General features: G+C 46.7%; 1 pseudogene; it reads right to left on the reverse strand.

The window, feature by feature from the left end:
• Positions 1-8,258: 8,258 nt before the first annotated feature.
• Positions 8,259-14,597, reverse strand: LOC109776415 (uncharacterized; annotated as a pseudogene).
• Between the last annotated feature and the right edge of the window lie 6,713 nt (positions 14,598-21,310).

The following is a 21,310-nucleotide window of genomic DNA, read 5'->3' on the forward strand; positions in this document are numbered from 1 at the left end:
ATACCTTGTTCAATCTCGTTACCGGCAAGTCACTTTACTCGTACCGTAATGCATGATCCCGTGACCAAACACTTGGTCACATTGAGCTCATTATGATGATGCATTACCGAGTGGGCCCAGAGATACCTCTCCGTCATACGGAGTGACAAATCCCAGTCTCGATTCGTGCCAACCCAACAGACACTTTCGGAGATACCCGTAGTGCACCTTTATAGCCACCCAGTTACGTTGTGACGTTTGGCACACCCAAAGCACTCCTATGGTATCCGGGAGTTGCACAATCTCATGGTCTAAGGAAATGATATTTGACATTTGGAAAAGCTCTAGCAAACGAACTACACGATCTTGTGCTATGCTTAGGATTGGGTCTTGTCCATCACATCATTCTCCGAATGATGTGATCCCGTTATCAATGACATCCAATGTCCATAGTCAGGAAACCATGACTATCTGTTGATCAATGAGCTAGTCAACTAGAGGCTCACTAGGGACATGTTGTGGTCTATGTATTCACACATGTATTACGATTTCCGGATAACACAATTATAGCATGAACAATAGACAATTATCATGAACAAGGAAATATAATAATAACAATTTTATTATTGCCTCTAGGGCATATTTCCAACAGAAGTCTCATGGCCGTACCAACGAAAGAACTAGTATGAGGAGAGCATACCATGTGCCCAATGCCGAGACCACTCACGGGCCGTGCTTCAATGCTCTCAAGTGTGGCACAATACTTGTTGCATTCTTGTTGGATGAACAACCACCTCTTTTGAATCGAGGTGATGCCAGGGTCGCTCGTAATTTGGTAGGGCTCAAACAACTTTCTTTCATGGAATATTTTATGGACTCTCGTCCAAAAACAAGGCCCTTTTGTTGCGCACCAGTCCTCGGATCTTGACTAATCTTCATCCAACATTGGCAAATCAACTTGTCCTCATCTTGTGAATATGAACCCGTGCGAATGCTCTTCTTCCTCTTTTGTGCTTCCGCTTTTTGGGTGAGCTCGTTGATGAACAATGGCTCGCCCCCAATATCAATATCAATGCCTTCTTCTTCATCACCATCACCTTCACAATATATGTCATCATCTTCATGCCACGAGTCACCATGGTCATGGGCCTCTTCATCGGCCGCGTATTTGGTGCGGCCATCCTGACTTTGGGTCTCCTCGGGATCGTAGGCACCGCCATGTACACCCTCATAGATCACATCCTCCATGAACTGGTTGTAGAAGGGGTCGTCGACCGTTGGTGTTGGTGTTGGCATTTCGTCGAACAGGACGCGGGGCAACGGCATGGTGCCTGTAAACGGTGGTTGTGCTTGCTTTAGTTGCATCTCGATGGCCGGCCGGCCGCCGCTGCTGGACCCCAGCGTGACGTTGAGGTCGATGACGGCCGAGGGGCGCGGGATGGACGGCGCGATCACGCCAACGTCCGGCAACCCCGAAAAACGGGTCTGGCCATCATGGGGAAAGCCGGGCAACAAAGGTGTGGTCCGCGACGTCAACGAGGGGCAGTGGTGAGGCCTGGCGACCGACGAGCCTATGCTCGCCGGGCCGACGGCCGCCGCACCAGAGAAACCCGCCGGACGACAAATCCCAAGCATGAGGAGGGCGTGCGCTTTGTTGACGATGGCCTCCTTCTCGTCGACCTCGGCCTTGCGCCGCGCGGCCTCCACCGCATCGCGCTCGGCGGCGAACTTGGTCGCGGCGTTCTTGCCCTTGACGGCGGCCCTCCGGTTCCTCCTCTTCGCCAATTCCGCGTCCATCTTTGCGAGCTCCTCCGGCGTGCATTCCGACCGCGGCTTCCTTGGACCCTTGGCCGCCTTCTTCTTCACCTTTCCGGGCGGGTCGACGGCCAGGCCGCCGGAATTCGGCGGGGCGTCGGCCATGGACGGGGAAGGGTGGTGGGCGGGACGTGGAAGGGTTTGGGGGGGAGGGATGGCGCAAAATGGGGCGCGGGGGTTTTGCTTTGTGCCACCGACGGGCGGGCCAGGGGACGACAAGCGCGCGCATCCCGCCCGTCCGTGCGCTGCCGTTTCACCCCAAAAGCAGCCCAAACTTGGGCCGGGTATGGGTCGAAAGCGAACATAAAACGGACAAAAGTCTGTTTGCGCCCGCACACTGGTCTGTCTGGTTTGTTCGTTTTGCCCCAAACGAACGCACTCGGACAAGATGGGATCGCGCGCTGGAGTTGGCCTGAGGACCTCGTCGACGAGGACTATACGTGTACGGCCGGCAACCTAATAATCGGCCGGGCACAAGACGCGACAACTGTGCTTAGAGCATGTCTAGTAGAGCCCTCAGACCCTTAAATCTAAAACCAGTTTTAAGGGTTGAGAATTGGTCATTTTTTGACACTTTTAAGGGTTAAAAAACAGGGGCAAAGACTAGAACCCTCAAACCCAACCCTTTCCGTTATAAGGGTTGGGTTTGAGGGTTCTAGTCTTTGCCCCAACCCCAACCCTTAAAACTGTCATTTGACATATCACAATTTTCACTAGAAAAACACAATCTGCCTTCAAAAAAACACAGAAATGAAGATCATTGATGCATGGTTTAATAGTTTACATCACACAATCATCATCTTCCCCCTCTCATCGGCACCATCACCAAAAAGTTGCACCTGGCGCCATCTCCTAGACCACTTCCATGTCCATCAAGCACCTCCATTGTCGCCGGTGGTGGAGTCCTCCACACCGCCATCGCCACCACCACTCATCGGAGTGTCACCTCGAAGAGTAGAGGACGCACCACGGAATATCCTCTTCCTCTCCGCGATGTCCTGCTTGTACTCCTTCCACCACATCAATTGGTCTTCATCCATGTCCTTCTTGGACATCATCATGTGCTCCTTCTCTTCCACCATGAGTTCTTTCCATGCCTTTGCTTCTTTGACCTTGATCATCCTCTCCTCCAAGTCGGCCTTGCGCTTGGCATCTTCACGCCTTGCTTCAACTTGTGCAAGCTTCACCTCTTTCTTCTTCTCGTTGATAAGAAGTTTTGTCTCCAATGTCTTCATTGTCAATGCCTCCGTTGACTTCATCATATGTTCTATCTTCTCCCTTATGCTTAACGCCTCCCCTTCCATGTTCTTCCTTAGCTTATCCTTCTTGTTTCCAGCGGGCTTGTGCTCGTTCCTTCCCTCCTCTTCACTATCATCCATCCTAAGCATTGCTGACTTCTTGGATGCGGTCTCTTGATCCCTCAACTTCCACTTGTCATAAGTTTGAAGAATTTTCCAAACATGTTTAAATGGGAATTCTTTGCCCTTGGAAGCGGCCATCTCCTTGTACCTCAAGTCGGCAATTGCCTCCTACAAACCCACCAATAGCATAGTAAACATATATGTACTCACATAACAATAGCATAAAAAATCAAAATAAATGTGAAAAACATATATGTACTCACATAGTCACTCTCCATGGTTCCACTAGGCGGTGCATCCTTCACTTGGTCCATTGCCGCACTCCAACGAGCACAATGGGGCTTCATCAACTCCCACCGGCCTTGAAGCGACCGATAACTACAAGGGATGTACCCACCGGTCTTCGGCTTGATCTTGCAATAGACGTCCTCTATGCGTTGCCAATAGAGTTTACCGGTTTGAGCGGTACCGGTGCTTGCATCCAACCCCACATGTGCCCAAGCACGAACCAAGAGAATATCTTTGTCCTCGCTATAGTTTGTCGAGCGCACGGTGGGTTTTGCAACGGCGGCGAACGCCTCCTCCTCTATCTCGGTCACCTCCTCCTCATCACCCTCTTCCTGCAAGTCATCACCAAACCCAAAGGGTTCGAGAGAAAGAGCCCCGATGTCCACCTCCGCTTCTTCGAGAAGCCCCATGAACGACGTAGGCGGGGCAGGCATTCCGTCGAGCACCTCGTGCACGACGGGCGGAGGTGCTGGGGTCGGGGCGGGCGGGGCGGGCGTCGGCTTCTTCCTAGAGGTGGGCTTCTTCGCCTTCGGCGCCGCTGCCCCCTTCGGCCCAAGGGAGGGCTTCTTCCTCACCTTCGGCGCCGCTGCGGTCGGGGCGACGGCCGGGGCGGGCTGGGGGAGGACGACGTGCTGGCCAGCACGCCGCCTCTTCGAGCCGACGGCCACCACCGACGGCACCTCCGGCACGGACGGAGGGAGCGAGGACGGGGTCGGCGCAGGCGTCGTCGAGGCCGAGGACGGGGGCGGGGCGGCGGGCAGAGGGAGGGAGGACGCGGGCGGGGCGGCCGGGGCGACGGAGGAGTCCGGCGGCGCCTCCATGGCTCGCCGCGGGGGCGACGGGATCGACGAGGCGTCCGACGGGAGGGAGCGCGCGAGGGGAAATTTCCCTCCCGCGCAACGACTGGTGGAGTGCGGGTTGGAGGTGGGTTTCCCTCTCCAATCCTCACTTTTATAGATTGGGAGGGCAACCCCAGATCTAATCCGTAAAAAAAATTAAGGGTTTAGGGGTTCTATTATTTGCCTTTTTTCGTTTCAACCCGTAAAAACGGTTATTTCTGTCTATTTGAGAGTTTAAGGGCTCTACTCGACATGCTCTTAGCAAGGCGCTCTTGAAGGACGGCACGGCGTGCCAGCAGTGCTGCCAAAGCTGCACTTCTTTCTACAGTATTATAGATGCATGGCAGGTTCAAATTCTTTGTATTCCCCTTGGAAAGATCTGAACATATTGTTTCGCTGAATTTAATCGTGCTGCAGAACCAGCGGGAGAAGATCACCGAGTCATCCAAACACTGCAGTAATTGAAGACAGCCATGGAATGCCTACAGAACAAACTAAAAAAACTATATCTGCCACTGATTCTGTTCAGGGGAGAAGCAGAGAGTGGTGTTCGGGACTTCGAGCTCCTGTACTGCTGGTGATATGGATGCTTTTGCACCCGGTGCTCTTTCGCTATGTGTGCGTGATCTGTGATCATGTATCCACCAGCGTTTCTACTCGTGTATGCACAGCTCACTCTTCATCAATCCCTATGGATCGGTCTAGCAATCATCGAATCTATATTCTGATTACTGAATCACATGAAATTCTAGGGGACTCCACATACGTATTTCATATATGTATTTCATACATATGAATAGAGACCATTTCGACGAAAGTTCGAGTTTGCCAGGGGTACAAATGAATTGATAAAACATTCTTACAAAAAAATTCTGCCACTTATACTTTATATTATGATATTCTAATTAGATTGAATGGCAAAGATTTCTCATTTTATCTCCTTTCTATGAATGTAATAAAGTCGTAAAATAATATACTAAAAAGTTTGACTTTACTTCAATTTAGAATAGCATGCTTACTAAATAAATTGGACAAAATCACCACATTAAAGGTTAAGTTAGCAGAAAACACAAGTTTACATTTATTTTATTTTTTGGCACAAAACAACATGTCTATGGTAATCTTTTTGCAAATAATACTAATCGGCGGTTTTGACCCGGTTGACCGCGTTTATAACAGATGGCGCCCGCCGGTCAAGCTAACGTGGCACCGCTTAACACCTCGCATGTAAGAGTAACATTTGGGACGTTGTCCTCTTGTGTGGAGCCCTGTGGGGTCCACCTGTCATTGATAGAAAAAAGAAAAAAATATGTTGAGCCGGCGACCAAGCGACGAAGGAAGCCTCCGATGTCGAGCCGTCGCCCCTGCCTGCGCCGGTCCATGCCGGCTTCACCATGGAGCGGGCGCAGGCACACTTCGACGCCGTCATGACGAAGGAGCATCCGTCGCCGCAGCCATGTTCCGGCAGGCACATGAGGAGCATCACTACAACCTCGCCCTCCTCACGCATTACCAGTCAACGAAGGGCCAGATCTACGGCAAGTACGTGAGCAAGGAGGCCGTGTCAGCCATGGCCACGGAGAACCCAAACTTCCTTGAGGAGCAGCGAGCACTCTATGAGGTCATGTGCAACGCTCGCGCGGCGACGACTGACTCGCAGATGGCGCTGGAGGGCGCGGACGGGAACATCGGTAGTTGTGCGCCATTATTGGCGCCACTACGACCACGATGTCGATCCGTCCATGTTCAGGCAGCGGACTCTAACGAGGAAGAGTAGGACATGGGAGACGGTGGCGCCTCGTGTCCCATGTGGGCCAGTTGGTGTCCCATATCTTCTCTTCCTCGCAGGCGACCGCAACCTCACTTTGCCGGCTCACGGCTGCGAGCATGGACATGAAGGGGAACAGCAAAATTTGGAGGACGGGCGTTGGCTGGAGATTTAGACTAGGTTAGGGTCCGGACATTTTTAATGAATATGTCGAAAATGTAATGAATGTGCTCCAATTTAAATGAAATTTATCGGATTTGCATGAAAGTCGTCTCGTCTATTCAAATACCGTTTGAAATGTACGTGGACACGATTGGATGGCCACATAGGCAGAGCTACGCCAACATCGAATGGGCCGCGGCCCTCCCATCTTTTTACAGTTTGTACACTTAATTCTGTTACTTCCGGTGCTTAAAACACTAGCACACAAACTGTTTTCTACTTACTAATTTACAAAAAAAAAAAACTGTTTTCTACTATTTGGCCCGGCCAGCCCGCCCAACAATGGGTTTCAAGCTCGGCCACAAGTGTGCGCGCGCGTGGAAGGAAGGAAGGAAGAAAGAAAGAAACGGTGTAGGAGCGCGCGCGTTTGAGAATTGGAACGCATGGCGGCACGTTGGCCCGATGCTCGCGCGGCGCGGCCAGGGAGGGACGCGCTACGCGGGCTGCTGCTTGATTTGGCGCCCGGTGGTGCGCGGGATGGAATGAATGATGCACGCGTGATTCGGCGCCCGGTGGATCGATGGATCGTTCTAGCTAGGTGGATGGATCCGATCGTGTCGTGTACAGCAACAACGAGCGGTGGGAGTGGAACGTGACGGCCGGCGGCAAACACGCGCGTACCACCTGTACTGCACGTCGTCAGCGCATGCACCGCAGCGGATCATTGGCATGGCACGGACCGAAGGTTCAGAGCGGCTCTATCAAAAACAGCTGATCGGACCGGATCCTATGTGGTAGTGGAGACGACCGAGGGAGGGAGAAACAGGACAATGGAAGGGGAGGGAAGGGACATGTGTCTTGGCGGCAAGAAAGGCAACGGTGGGAGGGAGGGGGGCAGGAAGCCAGGAATCGCCGGCCGTGGTGGGGCGGGGCGGGCGGGGACCCTCCAAACTCCACTTCACTCGCCAGCGCGGGCCAGCCGTCTCGGCCAGGCCATTGGCAATGCATGCATGCACCAGATGATCTCGTCCTCACCCGTGACCACCTGCTCCCTTCTCGGCCTTCCATTGGCCATGGGCATTGCATGCATGCCGTTGCCGTGCATCCCTTTCGCTCCTTCCCCACCATCTTTTACCTTCCTTCCTTCCCTTGCTTTATTCCATTGGGATTGGGGAACACGCAGACGCAGGCGACAGAGGAGGGCAGAATTGAATCGCGACGCAGGTCTGGGGCTGGGCTCCGGCGATCTCCCTGTCGGGCCTGCAAAGCTGATTAGAGGATATCCCAATGCATGCATGGTGGCCCCAGAACCCACACGACACGACCATGACCGACCAGGGGAGGGGAGGGAGGGAGTGGGATCAAGTGTGGCCATGTGCAAAAGTATGCCACCAAAGTTTTCACAGTGCTGCCACCTTTTGTTTTATCATCAATCTTACCTTGCCGATCCGTTCGGTGATTTCTGTGCAATGATTTTTTTTTTCTTCCTTCGGAACACAACATCTTATCAAATCTTGTTACAAACTTACTGTACTGTGTATCCCCATTGTAGTTTCATAACATGGATCTCTACTGTCTTACGCCTGTGAAGCTTCCATCCTGCAGCCACCACAAAGACAAGTTTGTGACATGAAATTCTAGTTACAAACTTCCATCTTGATGACCATCTTACGGTTTGGATCTCAACCGTCTACTGTTGCTACAAAACCCAAGGGATCCAGTGAAACAACATCTGTCCAGTACTTCAGTTACTCTGAATCATTGACGAATAACTGCAGCCAAAAGACTATGAGCTGACAGTTTGCTTCACGGAGGGAAAGCAGAGCAGAAATGGTCTTTGCAACTCATCAAACAGGCCTCGCAAGGGTTATTATAAATAAACTCCTCTTAACGGACCGAAAACATTTCAGTGTGGATTCATTCAGCTAGAGCATCATTTCGTATTCAACGATTTCTTCACACCCCGAAGGCCACCCCACATGACAGTTGATACAATGAAGAGTAGCACCCCAGTGCCAATGGCGTACTTCAGACCGAGGTTCATGAGCAGGTTTACCAGCAACCCTGCAAGGACGACTCCCACGAGGTTCCCCGACAAGCCTGACCAGAACAGCATGCCCAGGACGGACGCGATGATGGCGCCGGTCCATGCTCCGGTGCCTGGGAACGGGACGGCAACGAACAGCATCAGCCCGAGCCACTGGAACTCCTTGACAGGCGAAGCCTTACATCGCGCCCGCTCGAAGAGGAGGTCCATTATCCGGGTCGCCCAAGCGCTTCTTTGCGAGTTTCTTCAGATAGAGGATGATGAATGGCACAGGCACCATGTTCCTGGAGAAACAGAGAGTAGATGTAGAGTTCTATGTATATTTGAAAAATCTGATATAGAGCATGAAACGTTTTCTGAAGAGAGATGTCAAGTTGCTGACACTAGTAACAACTCGCAATTTACATCAGCCGCGCACTGGAAATTGACCATAAAACATCATCATGGCCCAATACATCAATCACCAGGATAAGAAAAACTACTATAATATCAAATGCAATTTCAGCCGCACCGCTGAAAAATGACCATAAAACATTATCACGACCTATATATCAATCATCAAAATGCAGAAAACGCTAATATCAAATGCTAAATAGTCTAGTACTTGGCTTCAACATCATCACGATTTTGCAGACGCGGATGTCACATAAGTACGTCACCTTCACCCCCCCCCCCCCCCCCCCCCCCCCCCTCACTCTCTCTTCTGTCTTCTGCACACTACAGAAATCTATTCAGAGTGGATTCTTTCCTGTTCTTCTAAAATGGAGGTGCAGATTTCCCCCGAATGTTACTGCAATGGAATTCTGCAGGAGGTTATCAAAGACGTTTCAAATAGAGGCGACACTGACCTTTGTAGTAGTGAAAGGTGGGCAGCAGTTGAGTCGCGTGGTTGGGGCTAAGAAGGAAGAGCTTGAGAGGAAGATCAACACGTTCATCTCATCCTCCTAAACCTAACCAAATGCCTGTACTCCAATATAAGTACTAGTTTCTCAGTGGAAGTGGGCTCCTATGGCTATGCCTTGTCCATATTGAAGTATTGAACTGCCTATTCTCCTGAAAATGCTACCAGTTGTAGTATATTCATCTTATTGATGTCAATTCAAAAGAAGAAACAAATCGCTGGTAGAAGTTGTACTAGATTCATGCAATCCCCATAGCACATTGCTTCCAACCAAGAATTAATCGCATGCACGGATCCGTCTAGTGCAATGGATTAACGGTCACCAGAATTCCTAAAACGAGCAAATCAAAAGGAGAGGGGATGGAATCGTCTCACTGCTATTCAGAGGTGATAAGCAAAGTCGGTGAGAAGGAGGCGATGGACAGCTCTCACTGGTAGGCATGATGTGCAGCTGACTTCAACACCGAGTCACCGACACAACATGGAGTTATCAGTGGGCTTTGTGTGCTGGACGGAGAGCGAAAAGGAGAGCCAGCGCGCCCAGGCCGGTAAAGACGTGCAACCGCTGCGGGCAGCGATGCTTAACCGCCTTTTCCTGGAGCGCATCAGCAAGCGGCTCTCAGATAGTCAACGTGTGAGTGGCATGGATTGGATTTCGGGATTGATCAGTGATGATAGGATGAGGTGGAGGGAAGGGAGGAGAGAGACAAGAGGGAAGAGAAGGAGGAAGAAGGCGGAATACCACCCGTATGTGCAAAACCAAGGTGAGGTGCATGCCACTCGAGCAAAACCATGCGGGGAGTATTGTGCCTTGTGGTCCTCGAGCTCCGGCTGTGCTGGTTATGTCGCCTCTGGTTGCTGCTTCCAGTTGGTGGATGCTCAATACAATCTTCTTGTTTGTTCACCGCGTTGTTTTCTTCAATGGAATATAAAGCTCCTTAACTGGAACATGAGAGAGTTGAACAATCCAACCTGGAGGAGGTTGCTACAGAAATTTTTGTCAGCTAACCAGTGCAATATTGTATGTCTTCAAGAAACTAAATTTGGCTGATGTTGATAGAAGTATTGTGGCTGAAGTCCTGGGCAGCAGAGTTACCGAGGACTTTGTCTTCAAAGCTGCTAATGGTAAAAGAGGTGGGATCCTGGTTACCAGCGCAGATGATTTTGCTATTTTCTTCAACTAGAATGCTTCAGGCTCTCACTTTATTACTGATACTATTATTGATCTGACAAAAAATGTTGCTGTTTATGGGCCTCCGGAGGACAGCGATAAGATTATTTTTCTCAATGAGCTTAAGAGCATAAAGAATAGTGTGTTGCCTGGTTGGATGATTCTTGGGGACTTCAATCTCATTTGTCGTGTCAGCGACGAAAGCAACTCCAACATTAATCTCAGAATGATGGGCCGCTTTAAAAATGTGATTGAGGATCTTGAAATCCAGGAAATTGCTCTTAACGGAAGGAGGTTCACCTGGTCTAAGGAGAGAGAGAACACGGTTCATTCCAAAATCGATTGTGTTAATCTTGGGAGCATATCAGTTATCTCCGGCCTCAACTGCCATTTGGCATCACTGTCCAATTATCCTTCAGAAGATGGATGTCAAGCACTATAAAAGGTTCAGATTTGATGCTTGCTGACCAAGGAAGGAGGGATTTAGAGAGAAGGTGCTTGAGGCTGGGCTAAACCTGTTCGCTCGAAGGATGCTGTAAAGATTCTGCACATCAAACTGTTAAGAACCACCCATGCTATGAAACTGTGATATACAAGATTAAAGAAGGAAGTGAGATTCAGAAAGGAGGTGGCCACTGAGGTGATTTTCCAGCTGGATCTTGATCAGGAGGACCGTGAGCTATTTGCTAAGAAATGAAACCTTTGTTTTCTCTTGAAATTGAAGCAGTCTGGCATTGCAGCGCTTGACACAGTGAGATGGCATCAGAGATCTCGTATTTTGTGGATCAAATCTGGAGATGCAAACACAAAAGTTTTTCGCGTTAAATCGAATGACCCGGAGGAGGAAGAATCACATTCTTGTTCTGAAAAATCTGAGGGGTGAAGAGACGTCTGGCCATGATGCTAAAGCTCAGGTGATGCTGCATCACTTCAATTCCCTGCTCGGGGAGGCTTGACAGAGACTTTATGGGGCTTAATTGGGATTTCCTGTAACTCCCATCGGCTGATCTTCCGCACCTTGATGATACTTTCTCGCTTACGGAGCTCAAAGACGCCATCTCAATCTGCATGCTGAGAAGGCTCCGGGCCCGGATGGATTTATTGGGGCTTTTTAACAAAACCCGTGGGGATATCGTGTGCTCGGACCTTCTGACTGCCCAAGATCAAATGCATGAGTTGAGAGGTGATCACTGGCACCTGCTGAATACTGCCAATAATTTCTCATTCCAAAAAAAAGATGCGGCTTCTTCGCCTCTTGCTTCCAGCCTGTGAGTCATACGCATAGTATTGCTAAGATATTATGGAAGTTGATTGCTTCTCTCTGCCCTGGAGTTGCATACCCTGATCTCTGAGAGCCAAAGCGCCTTCATTAAGAAAAGGTCGATCCAGGATAAGTCTCTGTTTATGAAGAACATTATCAAGGAAGCTCACTCGAAGAAAATACCTCTACTTTTCCTCAAACTGGACTTTGGTAAGGCGTTTGATTCAGTCAGATGGGATGGCTCTTCAGGCTTATGTTTTCAGTGCTCGTCGGAGGGATCATTTTCCATTGAACCTGAGTTCTTCCTACTCAAGAGTTCTGCTCAATGGGAAGCCTGGTGGCACTTTTATTCATAGGAGAGGGCTGAGACAGGGAGACCTGCTTGCCCCAATGCTCTTCATTTTGGCCCTGGAACCTTTACAGTGCATTCTGGCCAAAGCTACTGGTCAAGGCCTCTTATCCCCTGTCACGCAAAGAGCTGAGAAGATGAGAATAAGGTTTTTATGCGGATGACGTTGCTCTCTTCTTGAACTATATCAAGGAGGAGCTTGTTGTGGCCTCGGGCCCCTTCATTTCTTTGGCAATGTCTCTGGTCTTCAGATCATCAGATGAATCTCAACAAGTGTATGGCCATCCTATTCGCTGTGACCACCTGGGTCTACAGGATCTTTTATCTGCTTTTGCTGGTTTGCTGGGGTCCTTGCCATGCAACTATTTAGGGCTTCCTCTCAGCACCAGGAACCGTAGAAGAATTGAACGCCAACCTCTCTTGGACAGAATTGCCAGGAGGTTGAAGCCATGGAAAGTAAAATTCATGCCCGGAAAGGAGTGTCTAACGCTTATCAATTCTGTGCTGACAGTGCTCACAAGTCAAAACCTATTTCTTCACTGTTTTTCCACCCTCCAAGTGGATTATCAAAACGATAGACAAGATCAGGAGAAGTTTTCTCTGGTGTGGATAAGAGGCGCACAGGGGCAAGTGTTTAGTAAGCTGGATGAAAGTCTGCTCGTCTAAATTCTGTTGGGGATTAGGAGTGAAAGACTTGAAAAAAATATTAGCAGGGCATTGCGGTTAGGATGGCTATGGTTCAAGTGGGACAATATGGACAGACCATGTAAAGGACTGCCTGTTCCTTGCAATGCGACCAATCAGCAGCTCTTTGCAACATGCACTTCGATTCACATTGAATGGGGAAAAGGCCTCATACTGGTTCGACGGTTGGCTTGATGGATTCCCTCTGAAAGATATGGCGCCCAGCTTATACCGCACAATGATGTGTGTTCCATGTGTGACCAGGTGCTGGAATCAGCGAACCATCTAATGTTCGGATGTTCTTTTACTAAGCAAATTTGGTTTGCCTTCTCCTCCTTTCATCCTAGAGTTTCTGCCATTACCCTGAGGTCTTCCATCGCTGGCCGGTGGAGAAAACTTTCTCATGGAGTAAAAAATCCCCAGTGCCAGAAGATGGCGTCCATAGCTTATGTAGTCTGTCCCCTGTGGAAGGAGCGCTGCACGGGATCTTCCACAATGCCCAAGCCTCTATGAGGGCATATCTTTAAGTCATGCTGACCTTCCATGTATAAGCCAGCTTGATCGAGAGTAATTGGCATGTATTTTTCTTTGGGTTTTTAGCTGGTTTTGAGCTATGTACAGAATTCCCCCTTCTTTAATTCAAAGCAGAGCATAGCATATAACTTAGCTGGTTTTGAGTTATGTGCCCGTAGAAAAACAGGCAGGGAAAGAAGTAACTATCTTTTGGGAGACTAAGTGTGAAAATTTGTTTATGTGATAAAGTGAGCATAGCATATAACTTAGGGCAAAAGGTGAACCTCTTCCATTCAACTATAGTTGCTAACTTGCTAATTTCAGTCCCTTGATCATAATGTGCTCTCCTCAGAATCAGCTCTAATACCATGTAGGAACAGCAAATCTGTAGTAACTAGTAAGCGATAATCAAGTGTCACTATCTCTAAACCTTAGTAATGCACAACTAGTGAACTACCAATTAACCTGAGCAAAAACAGATAATAGCTAAGTTGTCTTGAAGATGGCCGTCAGTTAAGTAGCAACCTCAGTTCCACGTACTTACTAAAACGAGTCACATATTAATATTCACTTAGTTTGCATGTCAGGGTAGGTATCATTTTGCAACAGATGACTTATCTGCCCTTTAAACTTGTGTGTCAAAGGGCAGCAACGCAAATTGATTTACTGTGTTTCCCTCTTTGGGGCTGTTCTAATTCTTCAGGTTTAAAAGGAAACGGGGTTTATTTCAAGAAGCAAAAATAAAATGCTACAGAGGCAATCCACTTCAGCAGTAGTTGAAACTGTCGAACACCTTGAGGAACTGACACTGAGATAAGAAATATACCACAAACTGCCAGGACGGTCAGCTGGACGGGGTGAAGGCGCATCCAATACCCGGCCGGAATTGCTCCCCGCAACTCGAGCACCGGCAATGTGGCAAGTGTGAACACGACGGCGTCGTCGGGCCAGCCGAGGCTCCGCAGAGACGCCGCCACCCGCAGCCCGAACCCGGACGCCTAGATGGAGTCCTCGGCCGCCGCGAGTGCCGCACCACGGCAGCCGAGCAGGGCGGCGGAGCCCAGGACCGCGCCCAGCGCCAGCCGCCCCGCAAGCGCGGCCCAGTCGCCGGGCACCTGGCCCGGCTCCTCCGTCGCGTCACCGCCGCCTCGCGCCGGCGCCGGCGCTCTGGCGACGGGAGCGAGAGCTTTGCGGGGAGGCGGCGGGATTCCGGGAGGAGCGGAGGCTGGATCCCTCGGGCGGAGCGCGGGCGGTGGAGCCGCGAGAAGAGGCCTCCGTCTCCAAAATGTCAGCGGGAGAGGCGAGCGCGTCGCGGCGAGAAGTGCGGCCGCCATGGGCCCATGGCTGTCTGGATCAAGGACAGAGGTGCCGTCGCGGCCGTGGTGCTCTGCGGATTTTGGTCGGTACGGACGGTGGTTACGAGGAGAGGAGGGCTCGTCGGAGTTGGTCTCCTGTGTTTCAACTGTTCAACGAGCCACACGTGTGTCCGGTTTTTCTCTGGTTCAACTGTTCATTACCTATCACGAAAAAATAGCACACTATATCTACGCTAATAGCTAACTATAGCATCCTGAGCAATTCCTCGCCAAATAAATTAATGTATAATAGATTTTGTAGTGTGTTTAGATCACTGAAAAAATAGCACGCTATAGCACCAATAATAGCAATCTATAGGGTTCTAAGCATTTTCTAGCTAAATGAATCAGTGTATAATGTCTCGCTAATAGTGTATTTTAAAGACGGTGCTATAGCACACTAATTTTTTCATTGGTAGACTAGATGTTTCTCATGGACTCCAGAGAAAACTACACAGGTCCCACCCTATCACGTTATCCGCTCGCATCGATCTGGCACAACCACATCTTCTTCTCTTCTTCCTCCTCCGGTTCAAATCCACCCTTCCTTTGGGAGTCGGGTCTAGTGCGGCAGGACAGGGCTAAAGTGCCAGGACACCACGCGCGAGTCGAGCAGTTCGATGATTGGCGGGAACATCAAGCACTAGGGTGCCTTGTATTGGTTGATGGAGGCGCCATGGAAGATGGCCTCGAACGTCGAGGGTCTCCTTGTCCACCGTCCCGCTGGCGCCAGCGCCGATTGTGGTCAGTAGCTCCCAGTAGATGAAGTGGTGCCCGGGGATGCTCTTGGTGCACGCCTGGCTGGTGTACTCCGCGCAGTGAATAGCATAAAACTACCACTTTTTGCCCTATGGTTCCAAAAGACTACCAATGTTTCTTTGTGAATGATAACTAACAAAATAGGTATCGGCTGTTTCAAAAAATCCAAATAGCCGGTGGTTAACATTTAATCAGGTTTATGACAGCTGGGGTCCGCTCCTAAATAAACCGTTTGTTTGACTGTTTAGTTTGGCCGTTAGCTTACATGTGGACCCACATGTAAGATACCTAACACGAAAAGTGGTAGTTTTATGCTATGCAGGCTGGTGGTTGATTTGGCGACGGCTTTGAGCGGGAGGGTGGGATGGTCGAATGTATGGATGGAATAGATGCGTGGGTGGCGGGGGAAGATTCGTCCGTCAGTGGAAATCAAGGCGCGCATGTGGGAATTGTGATGGGCAAGCGAGTCGGTCGATCGCTGTAGGCAGATTTGGTCGTGTGTAACATAACAGCTGGCGGCACGCACACGCGTACCGCTTGCATGTCTGTGGTGCATGCACCACACCTACTACCTAGGACGGATCGATGGCATGACTCGAAGGTTCAAACTGTGTCTGGGAAAAGCAGCAAATCAGAAAGGACCGGACGAACACTGGTCGGCATCCCGTGTATTCCAGTACTAGAGAACGAGGGAGAAAGAGGATAAGGGAGGAAGGGACGGGCACGTGTCTTCACGGCCAAGAAAGATACACCGCAACAAGGAGAGGAAGGGAGGCGGGAATCGCAGTACCACACAGAGGGAAAGGAGAGCAGAAATGTCTCTGCAACTAATTAAACATGGCTCGCAACGGTTATTATAACTCCTGGAACCACATGGAAGATGCACCAAAAAAGCACGACTTGTTGAGGGACAAACATATGTACTATCTACTGTTGTTACAAACTGAAGGGATTCAGTGAACGGGACAGGCGTTCATAGCCACGGCTAGGAAATGCCGCGATACATGCGGGCCGGTAGGGGTGAGGGGGTAGGAGGAGCCGGGAGAGGCGACCCATGCTGCCCTGAGACCGGATCTCGAGGGGGAGGAGGAGCTGGGGGAGGTGACCCATGTCGCCCTGAGACCGGATCTCGAGGGGGGTGAGGGAGGGTTGGGGCGTGTGGAAGAAGAAACTGCCCTGCCAACACCAGCCCTCCGGCAGCTGCGACAAGGGAGTGGGCAGAGGCCAGAGGGTGGTGTTCCGGGCGGCGGCGGTGGCGGTAGGTCTTCCCGCGCGTCGTCCGTCGCTTAGCTGGGATGAGAGAGTAACATGGTCCTTGTTGTGTACTCCCTGCTTGGTATAGTCATCATTGGTAAATTAAATGTGATTACTGTTTTTTTATTTTGACGGCTAAACGAAGCAAGAAGAATACTTGCCGTGCTTTGAACAGCAGGGTTTTGACAATCGTTGGGCGTAGAGTGTTAGGAGGGAGTATATGTTAGTTGGGATTAAAACCTTGAGTCGGTATAGAAAGCAGATGCACGGGAGTGTACGATCGTCCCGCTTATTAATTTGGGAGTGTGTGACTTGAATTATTGTGATAGAAATGAAGAGAAATAAATAAGCTTTAGTTAATGTAATAAATATACCCATTGTCATTTCCAAAATTCCAACTGCTTTATTCATTTGGAAAAAAATCAAAAAAGGATATATAGGGAATAGATAAATTCCACCCGCCCAAGTAGAGAACTGTTACAAATAAAGAAGAAACTAATAAATTTAGGTAAGAAACAAGATAAAATAAACCATATTTGATACCGGAATATTCAGTTTGGTAACCTGCTACTAATTCTTCCTCCGCTTCTGGTAAATCAAAGGGTAATCTTTCACATTCTGCCAAAGAAGAAATTAAAAAAACCAGAAAACCTATAGGCTGACGCCAAATATTCCATCCAAAAAAACCGTATTTTGACTGTGCTTCAACTATATCAACTGTACTTGAACTGTTAGATAATCATAGTCGATGATAACATCACAGTTCCCACCGCTATTTCAAAACCGTACATGAAACCTTAGCTTCATACGGCTTCTCTATGATCAGAAAAAAGAAAGGACTGTTTTGTTCCTAGCCCCTGGGGCGTAGATAGAATTAGATAAAATAAAATAAATAGATTTGAAAGTCCTAAATTAGACCAAAGGAATTCCGTCTGCTAGAATAAGAAAAAGCGCTTCCGAATTGATCTCATCCTTTATAATATAATGAAAATTTTTCTTTGTTCAGTAATAACTTAATCTTGGAATAAAACACTTGTTACTTGTTATAGGAATTCAATTAATAAATGGAAAGAGTTGGGTATTAGTTCATGAGCAATTCTGCATGAATATGGATAGAGGAAGGAAATAATGAAATTTTTTTCTAGTGCACTCCATATCTTTTTTACTATTCTTCTTTCCCCAGGGAGGGGGTATTCAAAAAGAAAAAATGGATAAAGGGTTAATTCGTTCTTGATAGCCATTTCCTTAACAAGTGAATGGGAACATACTCTGGATCGGAATCCGAAGAAAGTACTACTTGATAATTTCTACAAATTGCAAGTCCTTATTATGATTCCTTTTATGGGCAAAAATCTCTAATGTTTTAGATTTTCCATTACTAATCCTTTATGTACTTTAGTGTTCCTAACCCTTCACTAACTTTTGGTGGATTCTTCTTATGGATTATTAAGTTATAGTAATAACTAGGAGTATTCTAGTAATGGAATTCCATATCGTGAATCCTTTATTCTTGGCCGCTTCAATATATGATGACTAATTAAAAAATATCAACCTTGGGATAAAGAGTTTACACTGCTTATGTTTACTTCCACTTTTTTCTTGTACGTAGGAAATGAGATTTTTTCTTTTTACTACAAATTTATAAGCTGTTTTGTTTCACTCATATAGCTATCTAGTTTAACTTACCAACCCAAATACTAAATAAGAAAAGGAATATAAATAGTTAATGGATTTTATAGGAAAAAGATCTATTTTAACGAATCACACGTAGAGATATTGCTAGCACACAAAAAGTTAATGGTATTTCATAACTAATGGATTGAGCAGCAGCTCGTAGACCGCCTGAAAAAGAATATTTATTATTTGAGCTATATCCTGCCATAAGAAGACCAATAGGAGCTATACTTGAAATGGCAATCCATAAAAAAACACCAATACTAAGATCGGCTAAAACAAAATGATATCCCAAAGGGATAACTAAAAAACTTAATAAAACTGATATGACTGCTATAGAGGGTCCAATGCTAAATAAAGAAATATCTCCTCGGGATGGCAGAATATCTTCTTTAAAAAGTAGCTTAGTCCCATCTGCTATAGCTTGAAGCAGGCCCAGGGGGCCAGCATATTCAGGACCAATACGTTGTTGTATCGACGCAGATATTTCTCTTTCTAACCACACAATTACGAGTACCTCTATTGTTATTCCCAAAAGGAGGGTCAAAATGGGTAGAATCGATATCAGTCCATAGACTTCTTTTAATAATTCCAATTTCGAAAAAGAATTGATAGTTTCTACCTCTACCCTATCTATTATCATTTCAACGATCAACTTCCCCCATAATGATATCTATACTACCTAATATCGTCATGATATCAGCCAATTTCATTTTTTTTAACTAGCTGAGGAAGAATTTGCAAATTAATAAACCCGGGTGGACGGATTTTCCATCTCCAGGGGAAAAGGCTATCATCTCCTACTAGATAAATCCCTAATTCACCTTTTGGGGCTTCTACTCTTACATAAAGCTCTTGTCTTGACAATTCAAAATTGGGCGAAGGTTTTTTACCAAGAAATTTATACTCAAAATCATTCCATTCAGAATTCTTTTCTTTCTTAAAGCGTCGGACTTCTAAATTCTCATAAGGTCCTCCAGGAATTTTTTCTACAGCTTGTTGAATTATTTTGATGGATTCCCTCATTTCACCAATTCGTACTAAATAGCGAGCTAACGAATCCCCTTCTTTTTGCCATTGGACTTTCCAATCAAATTGGTTGTAAGACTCATAAGGATCTACTTTACGAAGATCCCATTGTATTCCAGAAGCTCGTAACATCGGTCCCGATAAGCCCCAATTTACTGCTTCTTCTCCGCTAATAAAACCTACTCCTTCAACTCGCTCTAAAAAAATTGGATTCTGTGTAATAAGTTGTTGATATTCAACAACTCCGCGTAAAAAATAATCACAGAAATCTAAACATTTATCGATCCATCCATAAGGTAGATCGGCGGCTACTCCTCCGATGCGAAAGTAATTGTGCATCATTCGCATACCTGTAGTAGCTTCAAATAGATCATATATTAATTCTCTCTCTCTAAAAATATAGAAAAAAGGAGTCTGTGCGCCGAGATCCGCCATAAAAGGTCCAAGCCATAGCAAGTGAGAAGCTATCCGGCTTAATTCTAACATAATTACCCTAATATAGCTGGCTCTTTGTGGTATTTGAATATTCTCCAAGAATTCTCGTGCATTTACTGTTATTGCTTCTGTAAACATAGTAGCTAAATAATCCCACCTTGTTACATAAGGTAAGTATTGTATAATAGTTCGGTTTTCCGCGATTTTTTCCATTCCTCTGTGTAAATAGCCTAATATGGGTTCACAATCAATAACATCCTCACCATCGAGAGTAACGATCAGTCGAAGAACACCATGCAATGATGGGTGTTGAGGGCCCATATTGACTATCATGAGATCTTTTCTTGTAAGCGGTAGACTCATATCCTTTCTTCCTTAATTCATTATTCCATGAAAATGGATTATTCCATGAATTCCTCAAAGCGAGGCTCATCAAAATGAAAAATCTAAGACTACTATAAGACTACTAAAAAAATAATAAAACAAGAAAAAAATTTGAACGATTAAATTACTGCTCCCGAATATTCAACTGACCGATTAATTTCTTATAACGTACTCTATTTTTCTTTGCCAAATAAGCCAGCAAACGTCGACGTTTTCCCAAAAGTCTTCGTAGACCTCTTTCCGATGAAAAATCTTTTTTGTGTAATTCCAAATGTGAAGCAAGTCTCCGTATCTTATTGGTGAAACTGAATACTTGAAATTCAACAGAACCCCTGTTTTCTTCTTTTTCTTCTTTAACCATAAATCCAAAAAAATTTCTGCCTCCTTTCTTTTTCATGTATTTTTCTGATCAGGAAAAATACAAAATTATGTCAGTTATTTTGAAGTTATTCTAATCTCGTACACACACAAATTTGCAATTATTCATCTACTACTGGAATTTGGATTTATTTTATCGATGCAAATTGGATTTGGATAGAAGGGTACATTCTTTCTAATATTTTAGATAGAAGAAACATTTCTTCTATCTAAAATATTAGAAAGAATTTTGCTGATTTATTTATTGCTATATGCAATTTATGGAATTGATACACCATTTAATTGATATCATTTAGCAAAATGAAACACAGCATATGCATCCATCTTTTGGCTCGAGAATTTCACGGGATAGAGATATGGTATAAGAAATAGACTATTAAGTAACTCTAAATGAATTGTGGATACATCTGTATCCTTAACATACTGAAACGATTGTCATTATTCGTATCAAACCAATAGCGATTCATACAAGCTAAATCTTCTAATCAATGGTGGGCCAATAATGCATTTTTTTGCATATGTATTAAGACGCTTGGCCTGATTTCGAAATTGTCCAGAGTTTTATATGTTGTTTTCATTGCAAAATGATGGGTCTCCTTCCATAACTTTCCAATTACGAGTACGAGAATTGAAAGACATGAAAATTCTCAATTCTCTACGGCGTCTAGTAGATAGAAACAAGAAAATCAGAAGAATCTTTCTCTCTATTCACTATCATTCCGCGTCTTCGACTTCTATTAGTTTCTTTTCTTCTTTAATGCAATAGCTATAGTTTGATATAAGAATCCATTTCTCAAAGTAATGGAAACCATTCTCTTATAGGAAATGGTTCGAAAATCGCTATTCCACCTTTTAGGTATCGTGAAAAGTGATACCTGTGAAGATCGTGCATTTCAGTCAAATT

This window comes from Aegilops tauschii, chromosome 5, assembly GCF_002575655.3.
Source record: "Aegilops tauschii subsp. strangulata cultivar AL8/78 chromosome 5, Aet v6.0, whole genome shotgun sequence".
Classification (NCBI taxonomy): Eukaryota; Viridiplantae; Streptophyta; class Magnoliopsida; order Poales; family Poaceae; genus Aegilops; species Aegilops tauschii.